The following is a 10,872-nucleotide window of genomic DNA, read 5'->3' on the forward strand; positions in this document are numbered from 1 at the left end:
TTAAGTCATCTTCTGGCCATAGATAAAATTTTCAACTATTTCAAACAAAACTATAATTTCATTCTATACTACTTCCAAAATATTTTCTCAACTCATGGCTACTACCAATCAAACATCATCAATTTCAGTACCTATTTTCACAGGAGAAAATTATGAATTTTGGAATGTCAAAATGAAGACAGTCTTCCGCTTTCAAGATTTATGTGACATTATAGAAGAGTGATTCACTATTCTAGAAGACACCTCTAGTCTTATTGTAGCTCAAAAGAAGGAGTTGAAGGAAAGCACGCAAAAGGATTCAAGGGCTTTATTTGCTCTTCAACAAACAATCGATGACACAATTTTTTTCAAGGAGAATTGGTGCCATAAGTGCAAAATAAGCTTAGAACATAATACAAGAGGATTTTCAAGGAAGTGATGAGGTATGCAGTGTTAAACTTCATTCTTTAAGATGAGAGTTTGGCTTAATAAGAATGAAAGAATCTGAGACCATTAAAAACTACTATTTCTACAATAAAAGAATTAGTTAGTCAGATGAGAGTTTATGGAGAAAATATTTTGGACAAAAAAAAATCTTTGAGAAAATTTTAATTTTTATTACCTAAAAATATGATGTAATCGCAATCACAATTGAACAAACAAAATATTTGGCTACATTGTTAGTAGCATAACTAATAGACTCTCTTGAAGCTTATAAACAAAGATTGAAAAGGCATGAAGGCTCGGTCGAAAACGCCTTTCAAACAAAACTGAAATTACGATCTTAGAAAAAAGAATATCTCGAAAATAAAATTAGAGGAGAAATTTCTAGAAATGAAGAAAATTCTAAAAGCTTATGTATGACTCGTCAAAGAAAATATCCTTCATGTAGTATCTTTGAAAAAACAAGTCACTTGGAAAAAGATTGTTGGCATCATGGAAAACCTCAATGTCAGTATTGTAAGAAATTTGGTCATGTAAAGAAGTATTGTCATAATAAAAATAAGCATTAAGAACACTTTGCGGAAGAGCATAATTAGGAGAAACTTTTATTCTACATCAATCAAGAATCTCCTAGTGGAGAAGGGAGTTGGTACTTGGATAACGGATACAACAATCACATGGTGAAAGATCAAAGCATCTTCAAAGACATTGCTAAATCAATCATTGTCAAAGTTCGGCTAGGAAATAACACCTCAATGGAGTCTCGAAGAAAAGGAAACGTCACGATTAAGACAAAGAAAGGTACGAAATTCATCAAGGAGTTTTACTAGTTCCAAATCTTAAAGAAAACATTTTAACTATTGGCCAAATGATGAAGAATGGATATTCTCTTCATTTAAAAAAAGATACATGCAAAATTTATGACAGTGAAATGATAGTAATTGGCCAAGGGAGAAGATAAATATAAGCTTTCCTATAAGCTTCAAACCTTGAACTAATATTGCGATGAAGGTAGAAGTTGATGACTCATGGCTTTGGCATAGGAGATTTTGCCACTTCAACACATATGCCTTAAAGCTTCTATATTAGAAAAACATGATGAGAGATCTTCCATGCTTGAAGGAGAATAATGAATCATTCGAAGGATGTATCCTCGGCAAATAACACTAATTATCATTCTCGATAGACATAGCATGGAGAGCAAAAGACTTATTGATTCATATCGATCTCTGCGGACCGATGAGAACGCCTTCACATCACAACAACAAGTATATCATCCTCTTCATTGATGACTTCTCTGGAATGACTATTTTTTAAAAGCAAAGTCATAAGTCTTCGAAGTATTCAAGAAATTCAAGGCCATTGTTGAGAAGCAAATTTGAAAACAGATAAAAATACTTATAAGTGATCGTGGCAAGGAGTACACATCTCGCGAGTTTGACAAATTCTACGAAGATGAAGGCATAGAGCGACAACTTACAGTCGCATAAACTCCACACAAAAATGAAAAGTCAAAGAGAAAGAATCGCATAATTATGAAGATGGCAAGATCAATGCTAAAAGAAAAAAGTATGCCTAGTACTTTTATACTTTTTGGATTGAAGTAGTCTACACTACAGTTTACATTATAAACAGATGTCCAACTAAGGCAGCCAAGACAAGACTCTTATTGAAGCTTAAAGTGGAAGAAAGCCATTATTTAAACACTTACGAGTGTTTTCATACATGTTCCTTATCAAAGGAGGCACAAGCTTGAAGACAAGACAATACGAGGAATATTGTTGGGATATAACACACAGTCAAAAGGTTATCGAGTCAATAACCTACTAACAAAAAGACTCATCATTAGTCGAGATGTTGAGGTTGATGAAAATGCTTCTTGGAATTGGGAAGAAGTAAAAGTTGTTAAAAGCAACATTTTAGTTCTATTGCAACAATATCAAGAAGAGGCAAAAAATTCAGGTACGCTTTCTCCACCTCCACAATAAGATTCTTCACCTAAATCCAGTCTAAGACGAGTAAGATCTTTGGTAGACATATATGAAACTTGCAATATGGCCATAATTGAGCCTAACTGTTATGAAGAAGCATCAAAACAAGAAGTATGGGTCAAGGCTATGGAAGAAGAGATTAAAATGATTGAGAAGAATAACATTTGGGAAATCGTAAATTGCCCTCATGAAAAAGACATCATAGGAGTGAGATGAATATATAAAACAAAGCTTAGTCTTGATGGAACTATACAAAAGCACAAGGCAAGATTGGTCACTAAAGGCTACTCACAACAACCAAGAATCGACTATAATGAGACATTTGCTCCAATTGCTCGCTTAAATATAATTAGAGTTTTAATAGCTCTTGTGCCACAAAAAGGATTGGAGTGCTCGAAGAAGAGATTTATGTTGAACAACCACAAGGTTTCATCAACAAAGGCAATGAAGACAAAGTACTAAGACTTAAAAAAGCATTATATGGCCTGAAGCAAGCTGCTCGAGCATCGTATAACAAGATTGATCAATAATTCATCGATCAAGGATTCTAGAGGAGCAAAACTGAGTCAACACTATATACTAACGCACAAGGTCAGTACCATCTCATTGTTTCTTTATATGACGATGATCTTATCTATACAGGAAACAATATGGAGATGATGAAAGAATTTAAACAAGACATGATGAAGACATTTGAAATGACTGACCTTGGCTTGATGAACTATTTCCTCGGTATAGAGCTGAAACAAGAAAAAGAAGGTATATTTATCTCTCAAAGGAAATATATTGAAGTTCTACTAAAGAAGTTCAAGATGAATGATTGTAAACCTACCACTACTCTGTTGGTGGTAAATGAGAAGCTACAAAAAGATGATGGAGCACAAGAGGTAGATGCATCACACTATATGAGTTTGGTTGAAAGTCTCTTGTATCTCATAGCTACACAACCAAACATTATGTACGTTACAAGTATTCTATCAAGATTCATGCAAAAACCAAGTCAGATTCATTATGGAGTAGAAAAAAGAATTTTAAGATATCTAGAAGACACAAAAGAGTTTGGTATATGATGCAAAATCATAACTAACTTAGGGATAATTGGCTACACAAATAATTTGGTATAATAACTGCAAAAATAATTGCTAAAAACTCATTTAACATTTGAAAATACTAAAATTATTAATATTCTTATTATCATTTCATAAAATAACTTTAAATAGAATAGACAATTAAATTATTGATTATAAAATTTATAAATTAATGAAAATTAATTAAAAATATTTTTTTATTTAAAAATTAAAAATATTTATATTTTTTAGTGATTTTTAATTGTCAAAATACAATAAAATTATATAATAAAAATCTTGTTGTGACGGTTTTTAATTATTAGAATTTTTTATTCTTTTCTAGCAAAATTACTTCCATTTAAATTTTTGTTGCCCCAGACAATTATTGACATGTGTAATTTTTGTGGTTATTTTAGTTGTTAGAAATTTTATTTATGAATGTTTTTAACCGTTAAAATCTATAATTTTAACTTTTACAAATATAATAATATTTTTGTAATATTAAAATATTTTATTATCATTCGACAATTATAAAATATTAATTATTCTTTGAATTATTTGTATTGAAAATAAAAAAGTAAATTATAACACTTAAATGCTTACATTACTCAATAATTGCTATCTTCATATTTAACTTTAAATTTCCTTAAACGAAACAACGTAATATATATTTTCTATTTTTTATTACAGTTTGATCTCCAAATTGCACGATCTTATAAAGTTTGTCCTCTAATGTACAAAATATCGCAAATTTTGCCGAACTTATTTAAACCTTCATGGTTAAAATAGTTGTGTGGTGATTTTTGTTTTAAAACGCCACATCACAATTTATGTCTTTATATAAATCGTGAAGTAATTTCTTATATATATATATATATATATATATATATATATATATATATATATATATATATATATATATACACGTATTAAATAGAGCTATCAAAATGGATAACTCGGCTTAACCGGTCCTGGCTCATCACGGGTTGGTCACTTAGTGAGTCAACCCAATCTGGCTCACTTATTAGCGAGTTGAAAATTTTCGAATTCGGTCTGACCCATCATAGGTTGTGGGTTAAATGGGTTGACTCACTAGCTCATTTAATTACAAGTTTTTTTTAAAATAAAAAATTACAAATTTTTTAATTAAAATGTAAAGAAACGTCATACTAAAATGATGTTAAACTCCAAAGATAATTCAAAATAAAAAAACAAATATTGTAATCCAAAAACATGTAAAAAGACGAACAAATAAGTTTTAATATTGATAATTTTGTATCACTTGTCCATTTATAATATTAGAGTCTTAAAACATAAATCTATAATATTTTTCTCTCTTAAAACATCTCATTTCTCACCATCTACAATATAATAAAAAAAAATGCTAACTTATAATATTGAAACACAAAATAATAAATAATTAAATTAAATTAGGTAGTTGGTGAGCCAATCCAGTTCACCATGGGTTCAACTCGGTGAGCCGGGTTTTAAGTGAACCGGGTTGAAACCTAGCCCGCATAAAAAAATTACATTTTTTTCAAACTCAACCCGACTCAAACCCGTAGTGAGCTGGTTGGCTCGCGGGTTACAACTCATTTTAACAGCACTAGTATTAATGATGCGATCGATAATATGTATCTATGAATATTTCTTAGATAGGACAAAAATAATATATTTGATAACTTTTTTGGCAAGTATACCAAATGGTTCCAAGTAATACAATAAGTAAAAGTATGGTCTCCCAAGGGACTTGTGCAACAGATGACAATTCTTCCTTTTATAACTCAATTAGATGTCAAAATGCACAAAACAACACGAGAAATTATTTTTGGTATTTTATCAAATAGTTGGTGTGCAAGGAATTTATATTTAAAAGAAATTTCGTTGGAATTGGGTTTCATGAATCATATGAATATAAAACTCTGTTCAATATTCCATTACTTCATTCAAACATTCACATCAAGGCATACTAGTCCTAATCCCTTAGCAACTAGTTCTAAATTAATATATTAAAATGATAATCCCTTAGTCAATTTAACATACAATTTGCATTAAGTCCGATGTTAAGAATGATCAAGTTATTGAGTCTATCCCTAGATCCCAATCACTTAAGTGCTCTATCTATGTTCATGTTCAAAGTTACTTTCCAGTAATCAAAGACATTCAAATAACATTATATTTTCATACAATGATAATAAATTCAAGAAAGAGCATATGAACGAACAACGATATATTGAACAGGAAAATTAAATCACATTGAGTTCATTACATCCAATCCCAACGAAAGAGAAATTTAACTACTCCTAATCATCTAAAACGTACACATTTGAAGCAATCCCTTGCAACAATGGTGTCTTGATGCCTTGAAGTAGTCTCCGGAAGTTCCTGAGATGTTTTCGTTTCTTTCTTTTGTTCGGAACTTCTTTAGAAGAGAATATTTCTGTCTTTCTGTCACGTCTTTTAAAGCCACTTAATTTCATTAATTCGCTCAGCGCACATGTACTGGTGCGCTATGCGAATTTTCTTAACTGCTGTACTTTAACTGATGTTATTCGCTCAGTGCATAGGTACTGGTGCGCTATGCGAATTTTCTTCTTCTGGCAGTGCGAATTTTGGCTTTCGCTTTGCGAAAATTGGTTGACAGAGTCTAAATAATACACATTCCCTATACAATATTTTGCACAACAATCTACTACCTATTACAACTTTTCAATGAGGAACAACATGAATAATTACAAGATTGAGCTCATTTATAAGTATAAAAACAACTCTTTTTCACACTTATCAACTCCCCCAAACTTGAACTATTTCATGCCCTCATGAAATCACATAAGAAAATGAAAATCACATAAGAAAATGAACATCACAAGAGACATTTGACATTTTGATAAAATGACTCTGCACATCAGAATAATCACATGAATTCCCAAAGATTTCAAACAAGTATGACATGGTGCATCACTCACAAAATCATTTGTGCATAGAATATGAACAACCAGATCAGCATTTATCATTACTCACACTCAAGTGTTTGTCCTCACATGACAATAGAATTGACATAGAACTTCATCAGCTTTTGCATTTCATTTGATTCACACACTTCACACACTATTGGTTAAGTCCAAAGGTCTTTTCAGGTTAAGGCTTGGCTTGGCTAGAAAAAGAATCATGGTTTTTCTTGTATTCAAAGACACCTATTAAGAAGAGAACAACTTCAATTCCCAATCCAGTACTAAAATCCCAAAATATATCATTCATCACATACCATTTTCTTTCACAGCTCAACCTTCTTTTTTATTTTGAGCTTTTTTTTTTATCATATTTTTTTTATTGATCTTTTCTTCCCACAAACTTGAATTCAACCTTAACCTCTTTTAAAGCATAATACATGTTCTCTTCTAAAGTGTAAGCTAGGATATCATCTAATAGGCTCAAGGTGGAAGGAAAAAAATTTTCAAGGCTCAAAAGGGTTCACAAATGTAGCACAGTGTCTCAAGGTTGGCTATCTGGCCAAATAGCTGTATAATCAATAACAAACAGGGTCTTTTTCATCCTTAACCAAAAAGTGTGTATGTACGTAGAAGCAAAATCATGAAAAAGCCAATTCCATATCTAAACAACTCAATATCTCTCAATCAACATATGATCTCAACACTCACAGATCTGGTCATAGTTCATACTTACACACAGATAAAAATATGAAGCACATTGCAACCACAAACATACATGTCATCATCCTCAAGAATCACATAACTTAATCAGATACTGCATAATCATTAAATCAAAACAAGATAACTCCATCTGCACCTGCATAATAATCTTACCAACACAGAAACTTCAACAATTTCTTACAAAAACTAAAACATAAAGATAAAATTAAAAGTAACATATAGAGAAGTGAAATAGAAAAATAAAAAAAAAACAAACAAAGAAATAAGGAAAAGAAGAAACAAAATTGCATAAAGTAAGCACACCAACCAAACAACAATTCCAATATGCAAAATGATTGAAATGGATTTCCTAAATAACCTCACTCAGATCCCTCTTGTTGCAAGATCACTTAGTACTCCCCTCTCAGCGGTTGAAATTCCATCCCTAGGATCTTCCAACAACTAGAAACATATGTAGGCAAACTGCATAAAAGAAATTCAAACAAAAGAGACATACAATTGGTAAAGAATTTCACTTTCCCTATTTTCTGAAGTTAGAACACTCAGATCCCTCTTGTTGTGCCTACCTAAGTATGACAAACCCTCACCCAATCCCTTGGTGTAAGAAGTCCATCAAACTTGCCTTAAGTTCCAAAACAGTGAATCCAAACACACAACCCCATCCCTGGTGATTTGCACATCTGGTTTGATTTAGTTAGTTCCGCTACTGAAATCTCATTCCTAAGAACTTTCAATAACAACATCAAGCTCTAAAGCGTACCTCGAGACAGACATTAAGTTCAAACTAAATCAATGGAAAGTCTTAAAAAACTAAAGCCAACTGCATACACAACAACATTAAAAAGGAAAACTCACAACAAAGTCTAAAAGAGTCATAAATGCCCAAATTGCCTTGTGTTGGAACACAAGTCTCCGGCAGCGGCACCAAAAACTTGATAACTTTTTGGCAAGTATACCAAATGGTTCCAAGTAATACAGTGAATAAGTAAAAGTATCATCTCCCAAGCGACTTGTGCAACACATGACAATTCTTCCTTTTATAACTCAATTAGATGTCAAAATGCACAAAACAACACAAGAAACTATTTTTGGTATTTTATCAAACAGTTGATGTGCAATGAATTTATATTTAAAAGAAACTTCGTTGGAATTGGGTTTCATGAATCATATGAATATAAAACTCTGTTCAATATTTCATTACTTCATTCAAACATTTAAATCAATGCATACTAGTCCTAATCCCTTAGCAACTAGTTCTAAATTAATATATTAAAATGATAATCCCTTAGTCAATTTAACATACAATTTGCATTAAGTCCAATGTTAAGAATGATCAAGTTATTGAGTCTATCCCTAGATCCCAATCACTTAAGTGCTCTATCTATGTTCGTGTTCAAAGTTACTTTCCAGTAATCAAAGACATTCAAATAACATTATATTTTCATACAACAAGAAAGAGCATATGAACGAACAACGATATATTGAACAGGAAAATTAAATCACATTGAGTTCATTACATCCAATCCCAGCGAAAGAGAAATTTAACTGCTCCTAGTCATCTAAAACGTACACATTTGAAGCAATCCCTTGCAACAATGGTGTCTTGATGCCTTGAAGTAGTCTCCGGAAGTTCCTGAGATGTTTTCGTTTCTTTCCGCGCACAGGTACTGTTGCGCTATGCGAATTTTCTTCTTCTGACAGTGAGAATTTTGGTTTTCGCTTTGTGAAAATTGACTGACGATTTTAAATAATACACCATTTCCTGTACAATATTTTGCATAACAATCTACTACCTATTACAACTTTTCAATGAGGAACAACATGAATAATTACAAGATTGAGCTCATTTATAAATATAAAAACAATTTTTTTCACACTTATCAATATTATATAATATTTTCAGAACTTTTGTAAAAGAAAATACATCCTCTTAAAAATAATTCAAATAGTTAAGGTTTTATAGTTTCCGATGGTTCTTTGAGCTTTTTAAATTTTAAAAATTATATATTTTTTATTATCAATATTATGAAAGTTATTTTTCTGTCGGTGCTAAACTAATCAATCATTACACAACCAAAATATACTTTTAAGTCTCTGTTATTCGTAGTTGAGGAACCTTAAAATTTAGATGTAGTAATTAATAGATAGTAATAATAAAAAAAATCATTTCTTTATTCATTTAAAAAAAAATATCTTACAAAAACTAAACGTAATGTTTTGGGAGAACATTATGAAGAGTATGATTCCATTTATTGCCGACTTGACTCTATAATTATATAATATTTCAAAAGGCAACAGCAAATATTTGTAGAAACATGAAGTTTTCAACATTAATGTCTGAATTTGTTTGAAAATTACGTATTAGGAAGATCCCGTATCAACAAGAATTTGGGGACAAAGAAAAAGTTAAAGCAAGAACACAGAGGAAAGCATGAGACAGCGACATTAGGGGTTTAGGAGAAGTGGAAAAGGACAAGAGAAAGTAAAAATCCTTGACGAGCGATAGTGAATTACAAAGCATAAAGAAAAACTAAACAAAAGGGTGAATGATAATAACTAGTATTATAATATGAGTGTCAATAATGATTGACGAAGACGTCGTATTCGACGATGGCATCGCCTTTGGAGAAATCGACGGAGTGGAACCTGGCCTGAGCGTAGCCACGAGCGAAGCGAAAAGCCCCAGTGCCGCCAACGATGGCCATTTCCCTAACGGGTTCGCTCATGATCATGTTTCTGGCCAACACGCTGATGGTGCTGCCGTTGAAGTCTCCGTCGGTGAAGGCCATGGTCATAACCATCATGAGCCCCATCTCGGCCTGAGATATGGAAGTGTAAATGCCCTGGGCCTTCCCCACGAGTTTGGAGTCGGGTTCGGGTCCGGCCGTCAAGGGGTCGTCCATGGCGACAACGGTGCCGAAGGGAAGGGCGTCCTTGGCTTTTCCGTTGGGCTCGGCGACAATGACCATGCTGGGGTTGGGCCCGGTGACTACGTCGTGGAAGAAGAAGTGAAGATGAGTGAACTTGTCCTCACGGAAACCCATCAGCGTTGGGGTTAGGCTTTGATAGTAAGAGGCGGTGACGAGAGAGATTAGTAAAGAGAGGTTAAGGCAAAGGAAAACGGTAGAGTTGGCCATGCTTCAGAAACTCCACAAAACTCAAATCTATTTCTCTCACTCTTTCTCTTTTATTCCACTCTGTCGATGTGAGCACTCAACTCTCCCCCACTGACTATTTATAACGCTCAATCAGCCCTACAATATCCCTTTTTTAATCTCACCATAATTCAAACTCAACACCATTTTCACTTCTCCCTTTGTTTTTATCCCATGCCTTCTACCGTTGACGGACCAAAACCTCACATAAAATAAGAATGACAGATCCACACGTATCACCTCAGCTTGGAAACGAAGAAAAACACAGGAGAAACGACTTATTATAATACATCTTTATCAAGAAAAGTGGCTTTAAAATATTAGAGATATATAACTTTACAACGTAAGAAATATTATAATAGTTCTCTCACAAACTATAAAATGGCTAAGAACACAAAGAATGTAAGTTCGGTGTACTTGCTCACTCCTTAACACCTATAATGGTTATTAATATTTGAATATCTCATATATACATCATCAAAATAAGTTGTTAAAAGAAAAAATAATAATACTAAACATGATTAATGAAATTAGAGAATAGATGTTAATAATTATCAACTTCTTT

At 32.4% G+C, this 10,872-nt stretch overlaps 1 pseudogene; it reads right to left on the minus strand.

Moving 5' to 3' along the window:
* Window positions 1-9,695: 9,695 nt before the first annotated feature.
* On the minus strand, window positions 9,696-10,526 carry LOC148197978 (pterocarpan synthase 1 pseudogene; annotated as a pseudogene).
* Between the last annotated feature and the right edge of the window lie 346 nt (window positions 10,527-10,872).

Source organism: Vigna umbellata, chromosome 5 (assembly GCF_029865625.1).
Source record: "Vigna umbellata cultivar VRB3 chromosome 5, Vumbellata_1.0, whole genome shotgun sequence".
Lineage (NCBI taxonomy): Eukaryota > Viridiplantae > Streptophyta > Magnoliopsida > Fabales > Fabaceae > Vigna > Vigna umbellata.